Source organism: Zonotrichia albicollis, unplaced genomic scaffold (assembly GCF_047830755.1).
Source record: "Zonotrichia albicollis isolate bZonAlb1 unplaced genomic scaffold, bZonAlb1.hap1 Scaffold_416, whole genome shotgun sequence".
Taxonomy (NCBI): domain Eukaryota; kingdom Metazoa; phylum Chordata; class Aves; order Passeriformes; family Passerellidae; genus Zonotrichia; species Zonotrichia albicollis.
Window position 1 is genome coordinate 22095 of NW_027428440.1, and position 18969 is coordinate 41063.

The window sequence follows — 18969 nt, forward strand, 5'->3', positions numbered from 1 at the left end:
TGCTCTGCTCTTGACCATTGACCATGACACTCGTGCAGGCTGAGAAAAAGGGGAAGGAGTGTGAAAGCAAAGTGCAAAACACTCCAGGGAAATATTACAGTAAATCTTGCAACTGTCAGGCTTTTGATTGCCTTCATCACAGCAGCCCCAAAGCGTCCTGGTCACAGACAAAGCAGGGCTTGGACATGGCGAGTGCTTGTTGGGTTTTGTGGCCCGTTGAGAAAAGCAGATGAAAGCCAGTTTATTACAGCCTTTGAACCTTGCCTCCCTTTCCCTCCTGTCACCTGAGCCACTAAAACAAAGCAAAAACAATTCCCTCCTTGGCTCCCCCTGACAAAAAATGCCCGGCTTTACAATTTGTGCTGCTGTTTTCTTTGAACTGTTATCTCTGCAGGACCTTATGGCATCCTTTGCCTTTCAAAAGAATTGAGTTTATAATGTCCTGCAGCGAAGCCCTGACTCAGCAAAATGCTTAAGCCCCTGTCGAATTTTATGTCTCCAAATAGCCCTGCTGGTGCCATCAAGGTGTTTTAGGGATATATCTTAGAATTATGGAGTCTTGAAAAGATTTGGGTTGGAAGAGACCTTAAGGCCAATCTCGTCCCACTCCCTGCATGGACAGGGACATTCCCACTGTCCCAGGCTGCTCCAAGCCCTGTCCAGCCTGGCCTTGGACATTCCAGGGATGCAGGGACAGCCAGAACTGCTCTGGTACCCTGTGCCAGGGCCTCCCAGCCTCACAGGGAAGAATTCCTTCTAATAGACCTAATTTTTGCAGGAAAATTATTTTAAAACTTTGGTCAGCTCAACTGTGTGTGTATAGAAAATGCTGAAAGCATTCAGCAAAAACCTTACAGGAGCAAAGCTGGAAGATATAAGCATATTGAGAATCCTTACAGTACTCAGGTGATCTCCAAAAGACACCAGATGAAGTTTGATGTGGAAGTGTTATGGGACTGCTCAGGAGCTAATGCTGATGATCCCAACTTTATAACGTGCTGCCAGTGAATTGTCAAAAATGAAAATAGCTTATATTAGAGCCTGCCACACTGCAAAGTGTTTGCATGTATTTTTCTTTTATGTTAAATGACCTACTTTAAATTTTTCCCCTACTGCTGGAGAGACTTGATTCTGTTCCTTGAGTAAAATTATTCCTTTTTTTTTCTCTTTCTTTCTTTCTTTCTTTCTTTCTTTCTTTCTTTCTTTCTTTCTTTCTTTCTTTCTTTCTTTCTTTCTTTCTTTCTTTCTTTCTTTCTTTCTTTCTTTCTTTCTTTCTTTCTTTCTTTCTTTCTTTCTTTCTTTCTTTCTTCTTTCTTCCTTCCTTCCTTCCTTCCTTCCTTCCTTCCTTCCTTCCTTCCTTCCTTCCTTCCTTCCTTCCTTCCTTCCTTCCTTCCTTCCTTCCTTCCTTCCTTCCTTCCTTCCTTCCTTCCTTCCTTCCTTCCTTCCTTCCTTCCTTCCTTCCTTCCTTCCTTCCTTCCTTCCTTCCTTCCTTCCTTTTCTCTCTTTCTCTCTTTCTCTCTTTCTCTCTTTCTTTCTCTCTTTCTCTTTCTTTCTTTCTTTCTCTCTCTCTCTCTCTCTCTCTTTCTTTTCTTTCTTTTCTTTTTCTTTCTTTTCTTTCCTTCACCATAGCCTGGTGCAGCAGGAGCTGCCTGACTGGTGGGGATGGGCAGAGCCCCCAGCTTGGAGAATTTTGCAAGTTCTCCATTCCCATTTTGAAACGTCAGCAAAGTGAGCCAAACTTCCCAATGTGCCCTGGTGTATGTGGGAGCTCATGTTATTCATGCTGAATTCTGTGCCTTTGGAAATTACACCTTGTATCTGATTCCTGACCAAGGAAACCTTTTTTTTTTCTTTTTTATTTTTTTTTTCATAATGGCAGCAGAAAATGGGCAGCCAGCTCTTGTAGGGACACATTCACAAAGGTATTACCAATTTGCATTTTCATTCTGTGTTGCAATTCACGTTCACTCTTCATGAAATAGTGTTTAGTGGTTGAAATGAAATATTAGGCATGAGGAATCATGACAGATTTGCTGTCAGTGCATGGTAGGGCACTGTGAGGAGCAGAATTTGCAGTTTTCCCCTTTTCCCCAGCCATCCAAAGCTGTTCCCAGCCTGACCAGATCCTGAACTGAACTGATGGTAACAGGCTGGGAGGTCAGTGAAACTAAAATAGGAAAGAGAGATGTCAAATATCGCTCAAGGCATTTTCATTTCTGTTCCTGAGGAGCAATAAAGCCTAAATTTTCTGTACAGTCATAACAGCAATTGTAATGTACCTATAGGATAGAGAAATAATTCATGTTATTAAACACCATGACTGTTTTCTCTGTAAAATAAGAGATTTTCTTTTCTCTTGCAGCAATGTTGGCCCCTGCCTGTAGGTTGTGGAAAACCTTGTTTGCAAAAACAAAGCCATTGTTTTAACAGAAACAGCAGAAATTTTGCCTTTCATTTTGAATCAGTAGCATAATGAGTGGTGGAGCAATAGTTCAACATCAAAGGAGACTTTCTGGATATATTGTGTGTTGCAACAACGGCGAAAAAGTTCCCACCAGAAAGGAATTTTGCCATATGTGAGCAGCAGACATATGTATTAGGTTAAAACCAGAAGATTTCCTTTGCTTTGCACCAAAACCAAGAGAAAACTCCAAGTACAGAGATTTTTTATTTTTGTTTGCAGTGTCATGGGCTCAGTGAAAGCCCAAAAAGTGCTGAGGATGCCCCAACAATTTGGCTCAAATATAATTATTTCACTTTTAGAACACCCTTGTTTTGCTCAGACTCATGGCATTGCATCAGTGCTCTTCACAGATGTATTTGCCCAATTTATTTGGAGTAGTCATGAACCCAGATAAATCTATTTATCTCCATGAAATGTTTTAGCAAAATTAATGATTGCTTTTAAAAATCTGGATGGGATTCTTGGCTGCTTCCTTTGGATAGAGTTGTATTTGACTCTAAATTTTTGACTCTAAATATTTGACTCTAATTTTGCCCAGACAGCCTATAATTCTGGCTTCATGGAGAGATAAAGATTTTGAAAATCAAATGTTTTAATGACAAAATTTTAAATCATCTCCATGTGTATTCCTGGAAGAAAATTCTCTTTAATTTTTTTTAGCATTCACATGGGGCTTTTTTCTCCTCAAAGTTCCAGAGATTTTCTTCTCATGAACGAGGAGAGAAAACACATCAATGGATGTAAATTGAATTTAGAAGGCACTTGAAGAGAGGCCTGTATTCAGAATTATTGTTGGCACATGTTTTGAGGATGTAAAGTGGAAGCCTTCTTCTGTGGCATTAGTAAGGAGATAATTAAGACTACAGTAGGTAATTAGAGTAGCTTTTATTACTGCATCTTTCATTAACTAATTATATTAATTTGGTAACATTTGAAAAATTCTTTGAAGATGAAAAGTGCAAACTCTCACTGCCTTTAGTGGTAGCTTTACTCTGCACTGGTCATAAATTTCCAGGGCTTTTCTTGATACAGATGCACATCCATATGTGCAGAGTTGCTGATAAAAATTACATATTTCTAATAAAAAAAGACTGACATTATCTTGCATAACCTGATCAGGATGAGCAGCAACTTTTCTGCTGTTTTCTGGTTCAAAGTGAAAATACATTGATATTTAATATTTTTTGGAATTTTTTTTTAAGTGTCACTTATTTATTCAACCCTCAGAGCAGACAGATAAATGGTTGTGATCCATAAATTCCCAATGATGTGATGGGATCAGGAATCAAGTCTTGTCTGCTCTCAGGAAAACACAAAAAATAGGAAATTATTTGAGGTTAAAGAAAGAAAACATGTCACATTTGTAAATAGTTTCCTCACAATTGTAATCAATACAGAGAAATTAAGAATTGTAATTGTTTCTGTTTATGTAATTCTTCAAAACTGAACTTTCTTTCAGGTAATCCAACACTTTTGATAAATACCCTGTGGTTAAAGGAAAATCAAATCAGGTTTCATATATTGGAGACCAAATCGTTCCTACATTCCTGTTCCGTGCTTGTTCCTGGGTTTCTTCAAACTCTTTCCAGCTTTCAGTGGATTTAGACCGAGCCCTGTACCTGACACCAAAAATTAATTCCTGCCTTGCCGGGGGATTTTGGAGTGCTGGCACTGCACCTTTTTGTCTCTTTAGGGCTCCTTGTCAAAACTCTGCGCTTGACAAGTTGGGTTTTTTTAAAAACCACCTTTTTTCCCAGCCTCACTCTGCCCCTGGGTATCCCACAGAATTCCTGTGATCCTGAGCATCCTCATCCCAGCCTTGCTGAGCCACAGCCCAGCTCTGCAGGCAGCAACCCACGTGTGCTCTGCCTTGGGGCTGAAAATGCTCCATTGGGGATGAATAAACTTCATTTGGGGCTGAAATAAACTTCATTTGGGCTGAAATAAAGTTCATTATTTTGGGCTAAAATAAATTCCATTTAGGTCAGAAATAAACTCTATTTTGGGATGAAATAAGTTCCATTTGGGGCTGAAATAAATTCCATTTGGGTCAGAAATATACTCCATTTTGGGCTGAAATAAACTCCATTTGGGTCAGAAATAAATTCAATTTTGGGATGAAATAAATTCCATTTGGGGCTGAAATAACCTCCATTTGGGTCTGAAATAACGTCCATTTGGGGCTAAAATAAATTCAGTTTTGGGCTGAAATAAATTCAGTTTTGGGGCTGAAATAACCTCCAATTTGGGCTGAAATAAACTCCATTTTGGGCTGAAATAAACTTCATTTGGGTCAGAAATAAACTTCATCATTTTGGGCTAAAATAAATTCCATTTAGGTCAGAAATAAACTCTATTTTGGGATGAAATAGACTTCATTTGAAATGAAAACTGCATTTGGGGCTGAACTGAACTCCATATGGGGCTGAAATAAGCTTAATTTTGGGCTGAAATAAACTCTATTTTGGGCTGAAATAAATTCCATTTTGGGCTGAAATAAAGTCAATTTGGGTCAGAAATAAACTTAATTTTGGGCTGAAATAAGTTCCATTTGGGTCAGAAATATACTCCATTTTGGGCTGAAATAAACTCCATTTGGAAATTAAATAAACTCCATTTAGGTCAGAAATAAACTCAATTTTGGGATGAAATAAATTCCATTTGGGGCTGAAATAAACTCAGTTTTGGGCTGAAATAACCTCCATTTGGGTCTGAAATAACGTCCATTTGGGGCTAAAATAAATTCCATTTGGGCTGAAATAAATTCAGTTTTGGGGCTGAAATAACCTCCATTTGGGTCTGAAATAAACTCTCTTTGGGGCTGAAATAACCTCCAATTTGGGCTGAAATAAAGTCCATTTGGGGCTGAAATAAGCTTAATTTTGGGCTGAAATAAACTCTATTTTGGGCTGAAATAAGTTCCATTTGGGGCTGAAATAACCTCAATTTCGGCTGAAATAAATTCCATTTGGGTCGGAAATATACTCCATTTTGGGCTGAAATAACCTCCATTTGGGTCTGAAATAACATCCATTTGGGGCTGAAAAAAAGTCCATTTAGGTCAGAAATAAACTCTCTTTGGGTCAGAAATAAACTTCATTTTGGGCTAAAATAAATTCCATTTAGGTCAGAAATAAACTCGATTTGGGATGAAATAGACTTCATTTGGGGCTGAAATAAAAACTCCATTTGGGAATGAAATAAACTCCATTTGGGGTTGAAATATACTTCATTTGGTGCTGAAATAAACTCTGTTTGGGGCTAAAGTAACATTAGTTTGGATCACAATAAACTCCATTTGGGTCAGAAATAGACCAGATTTTGGGCTGAAATAAATGCCATTTAGGTTAGAAATAAATGCCATTTTGGGCTGAAATAAATTCCATCTGGGGCTGAAAAAACCTCTATTTTGGGCTGAAATAGCCTCAATTTGGGCTGAAATAACCTCAATTTGGGGCTGAAGTAAACTCCATTAAACATTTTGCCGGAGATAACCCATGCCCAGTGGGATAAGGGGGTGAATAAAAGGTGCCTACCCAGAAATGCAGCTCAGAGGTTCCTTTCTCCGTGCCCATCTCTGGGTCCCAGGGCTGGGATGGGCTCGTGCACAAACTCCAGGTCCCAAAATCCAAAATCTGCCCGAAAATTCCGGCGTTGCCTTCCCAAAGCCGTCCCTTCTCCCTTCCCTCCTTCCCCTGCCTCCCAGTGCTCCGTGAGACCCAAACAATGTGATTTTATTTTAGGATCCTTTCCATTTTTAGAAATAAATCAAATGAGTTTTCCCTTTCTCCGGCTGTAATTCACCCACATTGTTGCATTGGGGCTTATTATCTCATTTACATTTTTAAGAGCTTTTCAAAGTGTAGGATATCTGGGCTGGAAAGCAAAACATTTGATTGCTTTGTTCTCTGGCCAACACAAAGCACTTCCAAGGTCAGGTATGGTGTAGACATTCAACAGCAAACATGTTTACATGGCATTTGGAAGCCCGTTTAACTGAAAAAAAAAATAATATTGTCTTTATAAGAGTGATGCAAGTCAGCTTAGCACAGCTGAGGGACGGGAATTCATCCGAACCTGGAAAAATTTAACTAAATAAGTTAAGTTTTGTTTTCTGTTCAGGGGAAAAAGTGCCTCTGACGCTTAAAAATTGGCCTGGATTTTTGTTTTTAATCCCTTTTTCTTCATCTTGGCAGTTTTTAGTCATAGGCTCTGCTGCTCTTTGGGCAAAATGTGACACTTTGAAGCGGAATTAAAGCTGCGTTTCTAAACAAAACAAAACAAAACATTGTTTAATTTTATAAAAGAGATGTTCTGGGGTGTACCTGGGGTAAATGCTCTGCTGTTTTTGAAGAGTGTTCTACATGGCAGAAGCTTCCCTGTGTGATTCAGAGAAAGATCTGAGGTTCTGGGAGCTTCAGGAATTGCCATCAGCACTCAGGCTCTGGCCACTGCATGTGAGGCGTTTTGACTACAGAGAGAATTTCAGTGTGATCTTCAAAAAAGTGAATTATTCATGACATCTCTCATGATCCCGCCTAGAAAATTAAAATCACGGGCAACAAACTTCTAATTGCTGTTTTCAGAGTTAATCACCTGCAGGAATCTACAGCAACCATGAGATTTTGATGCTGCTTTTCAATTTTGGCACAGCTTTGATCAAATGCTGAACTTTTGGTTTTACTTTTTTTTTTGCCATTGTGCTGATAGAATATCTGGAGTACTCAAACGAACATTAATTACTCATGGAATTTATGCAGCACAAGAATAGTCCAAAAAGGGTCCAGTGAAGGTATTTGTGATTGATCCAAGGAATTAGCTGAGTTGTTTTTTTGCCACCCCAATACAAAACCTGCCAACAGCCAGTTATGATGTGATTGGAAAAGTCTGGGAGTTCATACAGCAAATTCTGGTTTGGACAAATGGTGAATGGATAACTAGAAGAGCTGTTAGTTTGCTGTACTTACATGCTATAGTAAAAATACCTTCTTTCTAAATTTAAATTTAAGACGTTTTCTGCTCTCCTAATGAAATAAAACATGTGTGCTCCGTGCTGGCAAACACTATCTGGAGTAGGTGAACCTAACAAAGGCTGTGTTATCTGAATTTCCCAAATTAAATGACTTTCAGATGCATTGCAAGCCCTCAGATTTAAAGGAACCTCTCATTTTAACCTCTGCAGAAGAAGTTTATTGTAAATAAGAGATGTAAAAATACAGAAGGGAAGAAAGGAAGGAAGGAGCAGGGCACCAGTTCTCTTTGCCACCACGGGGCTGCTGTCCTGTGCAGGAACAGTTTGAGATTCAATTTTTTACTCAGGACCTGAAAATGGGGGTGGTAAAAATCAGTTTTCTGGCACAAACACATATTTATGCACTCACATGTATTTAAACACTTAAATGCTATCTCTTGGCCAGCTTCAAAGTCCTGCGAAAGGGTCAGACTTTGTCTGGAGCACAAGGGGAGGATGAGTGATGTGTGATGAGGTTTCTTCCCTCCTTATTTTTCACCATTTGGGCTGGAAAAGCTGACCCTGAAAGAACAGGAGAAGATGGGTCATGCTTTGTAGTTTATCCAAAGTGTGCTCCAGGAATGTTCCCGAGAGTCATCCTGGGCAGGTTATGAATGGACACTTTGGGGTTATGGCAGGATTTTTGTCTAATTAATTGGGTTTTTGGTGATCTTCCTGGGATGTGGAATGACCCTGCTCCTTATTGCATATCTGCACTGCTCATTTTAGCTTTTATGTTTGTTTGTTTTACCTCACAAGATAGATGTACAAAAAGCAAACAAAAAGCCAACAGTTCACAAATAATTCCCACATATATTTCATTATATTAATGCAAATTGCTGGTACTGCAAGACTTGTTGAGTATTGGAGACGAGTTATGTATTCAAAGCCTGGATTTCAACATTTCTCAGAAGCTCTGATAGCATAAAAGTCCCTGGGCAGATTTGAAGTTCATGCTTGGGTCTGGTTACAATTTTTGGCATCAGAACATGTAACAGTCTTGCAGCTATAAGACTTTAAAGTTAATGCCTGGCATCACTTCAAAACAGCCTTCAAGATCTATCATAAGTAGTCCTCTTATCTTATCTCAATAGCAATTTTATCCTGTAAATTATTGGAGAGTGCAGGATTTCGGTGCTGTGGAAAAGAGCAAGGCATTTTTGCTGTTAAATCTTTGCACCACGAGGGCTTTTAATGATCCTGAGTTGTGCCCAGGTACCCTGGGCTGCTGGAAACAAAGATGAACCAAATGGCAGGTCCTGCAAAGCTCCCTCAGTCCGTGGGGTTGTTGGTTTCTCCTCCCAAGGGAAAAGCAGGGGCAGCAAGGGAGGTGTAGGTCGGATATTAAGAAATTTCTTCACTGAAAGGATGGTCAAGATCTGGAGCTGCCCAGGGAAGTGGTGCAGTCACCATCCCTGAGGTGTTCAAACAGCAGCGAGCGTGGCATTTCGTGATAGGATTAATAACCATGGTAGGGTTGGTCAGAGGCTGGACTCGATGCTCTGGGAGGTCTTTTCCAGCCTCGGTGATTCTGTAATTCCAGGGTGCTCTGCAGAAGGCCTCTGTGCAGCTCAGCTTCTTTAAAAGCATCACTGGAGGCTCCTTCCGTGGCATTTGCAGCCCGAGCCCCTTCCCGGGTGCAGCCCCGTGCTGCTTCTCTGATGGGTATCAATGCCCCGCTTTCCTGCCATACAAAAGATAACTCAAAATATTCCCTTTCTGCAGCCACAGCTGCCTCATTCCCTTTCTGCAGCCACAGCTGCCTCTGTGCTGGTGTCAATCCCCCATCCACATTGTGCACTTTGCTTGGAGTCAGCACTTGCAGTTAACAATGCCTTTATTCAAGCTGACAACATCGCTAAGCTTTTAGTAAATGTGTGAGTAAATGTTAAGCGTGTATTCAAACATCCAACAATGAGGAGGAAACTTTCAAAACAAACAAAAAAAAAAATCTTTGAAACTTGGTATTGTTTGTTTGGTGTGTATCTGTTAGAAATAACACAGACTATCAGTTCCTTGGGGCACGCTGTTCCTTTGTTAAGCATGTAACAAAAAAGATCAAGGCTCTGAGTGACTGCTGGAATAAAAATAAATGTATAAGGAGAACAATCATGACAAAGTAAATTTGTCCATGCATTTTATGAGCTTGGTTTAGGAGTGATTACTTCTGAACTAAATAAGGATTGGGTAGTTGTGGTGAAGTGACACGATCACATTATTCCTTTTATTTATTGCCATTTATATTTCATTTGTAGATCACGTGCTAGATTTGACTACAGGGCAGGAGGGGAGCCCCTCATCTCGGCCAGCATCCCACTTCAGTAATATGGAATACATTTCCACTCCAAATTCCAGACATTGTTTTCCATAGAGAGGATTATTCTGGCTTAAAGGGAAAAAAAACTCTCGGTACACTGCAAAACTGCACATAAGAAGCTCAGGTTGTGCAGAGAGAGGATGACAACAAAAACCTGGGACATTTGCAAATGCAAATGTTGCAATATTTCCATTAGCCTTCCAACCTTTGAGAGTATTTCTTACATTTTTAGGATGGATGGTCTATAAGAAGATATAAAAATAATAGATTTTAGGATGAGTAGCCTATAATAAGACTTTTGAGATGTAGCTGCTCTTGTTCTGTCAGTGGTCCCACCTGTGCAGAGTAACTTTTTGAGTGGCCAAAGTGCCTCTGTCGTGCCTCAGCGCCGCGTCCAGCTGGACCCACAGTGCTCCACGTCCTTCCCCAGCTCATTGAAGACGTGGCCTGGAAGTTTTGCTGCCATCCCAAGTTTCTCACGTGTGTTTTGCCTCCTTTGCTGTTGTTGCAGGCCCTGCAGGACGAGGTGGAGAATTACCGCGGGCAGGTTTATGATGCTCAGAGGAGGCTGCAGCAGAACGAGCTCAAGGCCCAGGAGCAGGTACTGTTGTAATCTTTGCTGCAGTGTTGTTCTCGCCTCTCTGCTGGGGCTCTTCTCCATTCTCTGCAGCTCAGTCCTTCCTGTCTTCTCAGGGGCTCCTCCTGGGCTCTTGACCCACCCCTATTTATTTCAGTTACCTTCATGAGCTACAGCTGCTGCCCAACTAAGGACCCTGCAGCTGCAGCTCGTTTGGAGCAACTCGGACCCCCACAGGTCTTACAATACAACATATATTCAGGCCCCCACATTTCCCCCCTTTTCTTTTAACAATTATACAATTACAATACACATACAGTTCCAGCTCTCAGGCTGCCACAGCTCTCAGCTGTCTTAGATACAACCATAGAATATATACATATCCCTATACAGTCCCAGCTCTCTGGCTGCCACAGCTCTCGGCTGTCCTTAGATGTTCCAGGGCTCTTTTCCTTAAAGGCCATATTCTTACAGCTTTCTGCTGCTACAGCTCCTTAATTCAAAGGCCATATTATATTCCAAAGTCCCAGCTCTCAGGCTGCCACAGCTCTCAGCTGTCCGGGGGATTCCATACCTTCTCTAGTCGCAGCTCTCAGGCTGCCACAGCTCTCGGCTGTCCTATCTTCTATAGTCCCAGCTCTCTGGCTGATATTCCAAAGTCCCAGCTCTCAGGCTGCCACAGCTCTCGGCTGTCCGGGGAATTCCATACCTTCTTTCAATGTTTGGTTGTGTGTTCTTCATCACATCGGGGTCACCAGTTGTTGTAATCTTCGCTGCCGTGTTGTTCTCGCCTCTCTGCTGGGGCTCTTCTCCATTCTCTGCAGCTCAGTCCTTCCTGTCTTCTCAGGGGCTCCTCCTGGGCTCTTGACCCACCCCTATTTATTTCAGTTATCTTCACGAGCTACAGCTGCTGCCCAACTAAGGACCCTGCAGCTGCAGCTCGTTTGGAGCCACTCAGACCCACACAGACCTTACAATACAACATATATTCAGGCCCCCACAGGTACAACTACTGGGTGCTGCCCTCACCCTCTGAGCAAGGAGGTGCAAGGGTTAAAAACAATCCCCTCCTTCAAAGCAAAAGCACATATTTTCCTGCAAAATTCTCAGCTAGCTTGCTTTTCTGTTTTGTTGGTAATAAAAGAGAATTAAACTGTCTGAACCCTTCAGGCAAATACTTATCTGCTGCTCTCTATTGCAAGTTGGTATTTCAGCTATTCGAGCTGCTAAATGATGCATTTATTTTGAACTGACTCTTTGCAACTGACTGTAGAGTTTTTAATAAAGGTTTCTGAGACTATTCAAACCTGTTCTTTAATGGTTTGTATGAAGAGAAGTAGAATTGGACAATAACAGCTAAAAATAATCTTTAGTCCTGATCTTCTGCATTCATTGTCCAAACATGTCTGTAAACAGTTTCAGATGATGAATAGTGCTAAATTTTTTCTGGACACTTACAGTGAAGTCAGAGATTATTTAGTGTGCTTTGAGCAAAATAGAGTGTGGTGTTTACAGGCAGTGTTGGAACAGAAAATCAATGATCTGCATTCAAACCAGATTAAATTGAAATATTCAGGAGAATATGCAGGTGATGAATGCCTGAATCAGACAGGAATTTATGTATTCCTAATACAAATAAGGTCTTGAAGCATTTGAGAACTTTATTTGGTGCTGAGTAAACAGTATCAACAGCATATGTCCTACATAAAGCATTTCTGACTCTATACCTGCAGGAATAATCACTTGGGGTGGGTATAGGAGATTAATAATCATTAATTTCAAGTGTTTTTTCCTCAGTTTTGTCATGCTACTGGCACATGGAATTCTCTGTCACCCTTGGTGTTTAATTGATGTATTTCCTCGCTGTTCCCTCCTGTCCCCGCTCTGCCTCCCAGATAACCTTAAAGATTACCCAGTCCCAGTCCTGCCAGGCTCATCCTGAGCTGCAGTTCTGCAGCACTGGAGAGTTTGGTGCAGTGAGAGAGCTGGCCTGCAAGCATTGCATTTTGGCTTCAGATTCTCCTGGAAAAGAAGGAGGAAAATCAGCTCTTCAAAGCAAGGTTGTCCCTCCCAGGGAACAGCACTGGCTGCATGCTGTGAGGGATGTCCTCTTCCAATTTTTTTTCTTTTTTTTATGTTTTTCTTTAGTCTCTGCCATTTTGCTTTTTTTTTTTTTCCTGACCTGTTTTGAGAAGGATCCAGAAGAAGAAATAAAAAGTCACTCATTAAATACAGAGTAGAAGGCTGCACATGCAGATTCACAGGGTGCCTTCAAGGTTTCCTCCTACATCTGCTCCAAACCAACCTACAGAATTCTCCTGTCCAGACTTAATTAATGAAGGAATAGTTCAGATGGTAACATCCTGTTCCCCAGTATAATGGAGCAGGAATGTTATTTAAATCACACTGTGCTGTCCATCTTTGAGCTTGATGTGCTGGCAGATTTGGTGGAGCTCATATCCAAGTTCCTCAATGGTCTTGTCTCTGCCTTTCGTCCATTGGGACTTTCTGAAGCAGCTGGAGCCACTGAAGCTGCTTTGGTTGAGGTGGCTTCAGTCTATTTTGCAGACAAACATTTTGGAAGTTGTTTCTTGTCTCCTCTGTGACTGGTTAATTCATTAGTTCTGCTTATCTCTCCAGAAGAAAAAATGCAAAAGTGACAGGTCTGACATGGTTCCAGTTACTGGGTTTGGCCAGGCTACCTGTAAACATGTTCATCAAGTGTTAACAGTGGTTAACAACTCATCAGCCGATCAGGGACTTGAAATATTCAGGGCAGTAACTTCATTTCTGCTTTTACCAAATACTGTGTGAATCAAAATTGCATAAAACGTGGAGCTTTGTGCTGGCGCCATTACAAAAGCCACTTTTCCAAGCTTTTACATATCTATAAATAAGGAGGAGCGAGGGTTAAACAGCTTCTGTTTCTCATTAAAAGGAAAAATCTTGTGTTTTGATTCTATAACAACAACAAACAAATGAATGAGACATGAAAAAACATTTTGTTGTGCTTTTAATTAAAACTAAAAAGCTGTTTCTCGTTATGGCTTGTTGGGTGGTATCTCAGTGCTCCATGCTGGCCGTTTTTCCAGAGCAACATCCTCATAACTCTTCAGCCTTTAGGAGTGACTGACAGAGCCACAAAGTTTAACTCTTTGTCACAGTGACCCTCTGGTGATCACACAGGCTTAACCTTTCGTTGTTATAATCATCCAGAGAGACAAACTATCCTATAAATAAAGGGGAGAAAATACTTTGGGCTGTCAGCAGGCCCTGAGCTGCTCTGGAGGGGAGCCTGGTGCTGCACTGGGAGAGGAGCTGTTGTTTTCATGGAGCTTTTCCATTCCCATACTTTGTGTTCTTGGATGAACTCGTGTTTACTCCTGTTTGGTTTTTCTCTCCCATTTTACAGCGTGGGTCGGTGCAATCACTCTGTGTCTGTGTTCTCTCACCAGTGGTGCCATATGGCAGCCGTCTCTGGATGATGGGTTCCAATCACACTTCTCAAAAGTGCTGGCTTATATAATTTTATCTTTCCCATAAAGGTTGTCCTGTCTCTGTCCTGGTTTTCCAGTGTAATGCTGCACTTCGAGAGTGGAGTCCCAGAGCTGAATCATCTTTCTTCAGGTCAAAATGTTGGATGTTTCCTTTAAAAATTACATGTCCAGCATCTTGAGACATAAATAACTGTATTCATGGAAAGTGATAAACTGGCAGCAAATGTGAAAACTGTAATATATAGTTTTATTTAAATTGTTGTTGTTGAATGTATATAGTCATAGTCTGGGAAGGTTTCTGGCAAATTTGGGTGTGTCCAAACCATTTCCTTGCAAAGCAGCAGTGAAGTTTCTTGTATCTCAGTCCTACATAACTGTGGGATCAGCTTCCTGTCCAGTGATCCCATTGTGTTCCCATATCTTGTACTTCTGCAGTGAATGTATCCCTTGGTTGTCTCTGATGTGTGCCTGGATCTAATGTGAGACAAAATTTCCTACTAAACATTATTTCTTAAGTCCTGTGGCTTTGTGCATTTGTCAGTCATCGTTTAAAAAATCCCCATTGTTCATACAGGAGGCTCTACATCCTGTGAGTGTATAATTAAAAATGACACACATCACTGGGAGCTGAATGAATCCAGGAACTTAGGCATGTGCAACGAGTTTTGCTGAACTGGGATCTGTATAAAAATTCATAATCTTTGTTTCTTTACTACCTAGATTTCTTTAGCATTCATTTAATTTCAAATTCTTTTTTGAAAGGTAATCACCCCAACTCATTTTACTAAAAAGCTCCAAGAATCTGTCTTTTGGGAATTGCACACAATAATTTTCTCAGGAAAAAAATCCTATTCTTTTCATTCCTTGTTCTAATGTTTCTAGCCATAGATTTGGATTGACTGTGATATAAAATTTGGGATAACAGAGGAGAAAAAAGTTCCTCATGTTTGCAAACAACTGAAGTAGCAACACTATAGCTACTCAAGCCATAGAGATACCTCCAAACAGTCAAGTCATAAATAGAGTTTTAAAGGAGATTCTGAGACAGAAAATCAATTATGTTCAATTCATTAATATTGCTGAGGAAATGAAGGAGAATAGCAATGGAGGTTTTCAGCCCTTTAATTTCTTTTTCCTGAAACAGATTATGAAAAAGGAGAAAGGAGTTATCTGAATGAGGATGTTATAGAAGTATTTGGCATAAAATGGAGCAGCTTAGTTTAAGTGGATTTCACTCATGTTCAAATGAAAACAGGAGTGATAATTGTAAAAGAGCCATGATTCAAAAGCATTCAGCCAGTTTTCATTTCTAATGTTTATTATCCTGACTTGCTCGATTTTTTTATGGCTGCTGGATATTTACCACATTCAGCCCAACTTGCTGTTTCCATGCCAACTAAATATGTTTGTTCTCAGATGAATGCTGTGATGCATCCTTCTGAAATTTCAGTTGCTGTGTAGCACAGAGGAACTTCTAAGGTTTGCCACACCTTCTCCTTGGTGGGAATAGTGGAGCTGGGAGCAGGGGATCAGCGAGACACAGATGAGCAAGAGACATTGATGTCCACAGTATGAGTCCCAGGTAGTGCTTAATCTGATGGCTGGAGCTCTTGAGTAATATTAGCTCTTTAGTTTAGGGCTTTTGGGCCATATTTCTTCATAGAAGTTATCTGGTGGAAGTTGTCCCTGCCCATGGCAATGGGATTGAAATGAGGCAATCTTTAAGGTCTCTTCCAACCCCAACCATTCCATGATTCTGTGATTTCTAAAGGTATCTGGGAGTTCTAAATGCCATCAGATGGCAGCCTGGGGTGCCTGCCTCAGACTGCCAGACTTTCTCCAACTAGTGTCATTCTCAGAACATGACTGTAACATACAAGTTCTTATTTGCTCTAGAGCTTATCTAGAGCAAATAAGCTCTAGATTAGGATATTGAAAAGCCCAGGTTGGCTTTGTGGCCAGCTGCAGGTGAGGAGGGCGGAGGGAGCCTTTGTGTCACCGAGCCGAGGGACACTTTGGGAGCTGAGACCCAGCCAGTCAGCACAGGCTGGAGCTGTGATGAAATTCTGCTGTTTGCTCCACGTGCTTGAACCCATGGAGCTGAAACACTTCCAGAATTTCTCCCCCAGAGACCCATTTGTGCTCCCACAGAAATGGGAAGCCCAGCCTGGATGTGGAGGATGTTAAACCACGGCAGTGATTCACCAAGAGCAGCCCTTGCTGGGGCTCTGGAGCTGTAGGGAAAAGAGTGAGAACCTGAAAGAAATTTCCACTGTGACTTTCAGGAACTGCACCACCAAGTATTGTCACATTAAAATAGTTCCTGTGGTTTCCGCCTCTGACCAGCAGGATGGATGGATGGATGGATGGATGGATGGATGGATGGATGGATGGATGGATGGATGGATGGATTGGGAGTGTTTTTGCTCAGTTCTGTGTGGCTGAGGAGGGACCTTCTGTCATCTCCTCCATCCACTGCTCTGCTGACCCCCCAGCACTGGGGACAGGAGGGACCTGTGTGTTTCAGCTGTTTTCCTACCATAAAACCTTGTGAAAAACTCAGAGGACCAACAGGCAAAAGGACAGAGCTCCCCACAGGCTGAAAACCTGATGGTTCCACAGCTGCACAATAGAGGATTTCTTTTCTAACTACTTATAGTGCAAAAAATTCAAATTTAAAGTATTTTTATTGAAAAGAAGATGTTGGAGAGGCACAGAGAAGCAGTGAAGAATCCAGTGGGAGTGGGAGCACTGCTCAGGCTGTTTGGCACTCACAGACCACAGCATCCAGTTCTGGAAGGTTCTTCAGCCTTCCCAGTAGAGAGTGGTGGGCAGGAATCACTCTGATCCTGGTTCTGTCTCTATAAGGGACCTTTCATGGATAAAGAGGCCCCATAGGTGTATGGCAATGTTGATTTCATAGAATTTTGTTTGGGTTGGAAGAGACCTTAAGGATTACCCAGTCCCAGCCCCTTCCATAGACCAGGTTGCTCCAAGCCCAATCTTGAACACTTCCAGGGATGGGGTATTGAGGACTTTTGGTACCATAAATGACCACAGACATTTTTTGGAGCCCAATTCTATCACTTTTTACCTTAGCAGATGTCTCAAATCCATTGATGTATTCATTAATCACTTTGATACAACAGCACCCCTCAGTTTTTAATTAAGGATGAGATTTTTAGGATAAAGCAGGATTTTGCATTTGCCACAAATATATTTGTGTATTATATTTGTGTTTTGTATTTTATATCTGTGTATCATTTCCTTTAATGGCAAGCTATTAAAGGAGAGAGAATTACAATGAATATAGTAAATTATTCTGTATCCCATGAGGTTTCAGATTAGCAGGAGGAGATGGAAGCTGAGATTCAAGCACAGCAAAACAGCTTTGCAGGTGGGATTTGAAAGGAGCTGGAAATCAATGGAGTTAAAAGTTCCCAGGAGCTCCATATGGCAGGAGCTGCAGGAGAGGAGGCTCTCACCAACTGTGCAACTGTCAGAGGGAAAAGAGTTGGGGATAGTGGTGCATGTGTGGAAGCCAGTGATCAAATGTTAGCGTTGGTAATCAGACACAACTGGAAAACACACAAATACACACCTCCTGAGCAGAACACAGTGAATTGTTGGAGCTTGGTGGCCAGCTGGAGAAAGTCAGCAAACAGAAAGTACAGGACAAGTAGTTAAAAGGGAAAAAGGGAATTGTTACCAAAAGAGAATAGAAGCATATGGCAGCGGGCAGGAATTAAAGATTGTTTTAAAATGTCACTTTTCTTGCTCTTTGTCTTAAATAGTAGTGAATGGGAGAGTTTGTCCTTTTCAGAGGGCAGTACCTCCTATTAGAGCATCTGTGGTTTGCTTGCATACTATCCATGAAGGGAACTTTGCTCTTTCAGAAGCTGTTGAAGTAGAACTACAAGGAGCAGTGATACTGGTGCTTAATGCAGGGAAGGAAAAGAAAAAGGAATTGGGGATGTCTAGAGTGGATGACACACGAACAGAGCAGCAAAACCTCACATCCAGTCATGCTCCCAGCAATGCCTGTTCAATTAGGAAACTGTCCCAGTCTCTTTTTCTAGGAGATGGAGCTAAAAAAGACTGGGAAATACCAACTTTATGGTGATCTTCACCTTCATGTAAATTCTAAGGCACTGTTTTGCTGTGAGTTTAATCAGCACCAAATGCCATCCATGGCAATTTCATCCAGGCCTGTTCCTGCTGCCCTGCCCATCCTTCCCAGCCCTGAGGCTCTGCAAGCCTGGCAGCTGCTTTTCCACTGGAGACACTGCTTGGATTTTTGTTCTTGGAAGTGGTGGTCGTAAAAGTAGCTTCTGATTATTATCTACAGAGCTTTGCTTGTTCACAGGGTTGGTGTGAAAAGGCAGATCCTGATCCTGCTGCTGAGCTCTGTGAGCCCTCCCTGGCCTTGGGGAGCACTCGGCACCTCGTGGATCAGGCTCTGGAGCCTCTCCCTGCTGAGCCACCCCGGATGGAGGGAGCGTGTGGAAGGTGGCACGTGCTGGAATGTGAAACTGAAAGGCATCAATGTGTTCCAGCAGTGGTGTCAGAGATGCTCAGAGCTTCATTTCAGGCTTAATTATCCTGATGGTGCACAAGGAATGGCCAGAGGCAGAAATGAACCCCATGTGTTGGACCTGGTGATCTTTGTGGGCCCCTTCCAGCCCAGAATATTCTGTGTTTTCCATGTTGTCAGAGCTGGGGAGCAGCTGGGCTGGTTTGGGGCTGGTTCCTCTGAATCAGGGGGTGTCAGTGGGGTGTCCCCCCATGTCCCCATCACCCTGTGGAGGGGACAGCCCTCCTGCTGCCATCCCAACCTCCTGGGCCAGCAAAGGGACAGCAGTGACAGGAGCTGAGGGGAAGAGAGCTGGGGGAACAAAGATGGCATCTGCCCTGAGTCATTTGGAAGGAGAAGAAAATAAGTCCAGGATCCTGCAAATCCCAGCTGGAACAATAGCAGAGCCCTGGAGAGGGGGAGGCTGAGGGAACAGCGTGAATTTTCTAGCCACAACATTCCTGGTTGTTCCGTGGTGTTGACAGTGAAAGCTTTTATTCCTCTCCAAGTCGTGTAGTCCCAGGAATGCT

The 18969-nt window shown here is 41.9% G+C and overlaps 1 long non-coding RNA gene across 1 annotated transcript in view; it reads left to right on the forward strand.

Annotated features, from left to right (window-relative positions):
* The window catches only part of LOC141727956 (uncharacterized), a 35219-nt gene extending 20777 nt beyond the window's left edge, over positions 1-14442 (forward strand). Inside the window, exon 3 of the long non-coding RNA XR_012578724.1 lies at positions 10304-14442. This is a non-coding gene — a long non-coding RNA (uncharacterized LOC141727956). The remainder of the gene's footprint in view (positions 1-10303) is intronic.
* The last annotated feature ends 4527 nt before the right edge of the window (positions 14443-18969 follow it).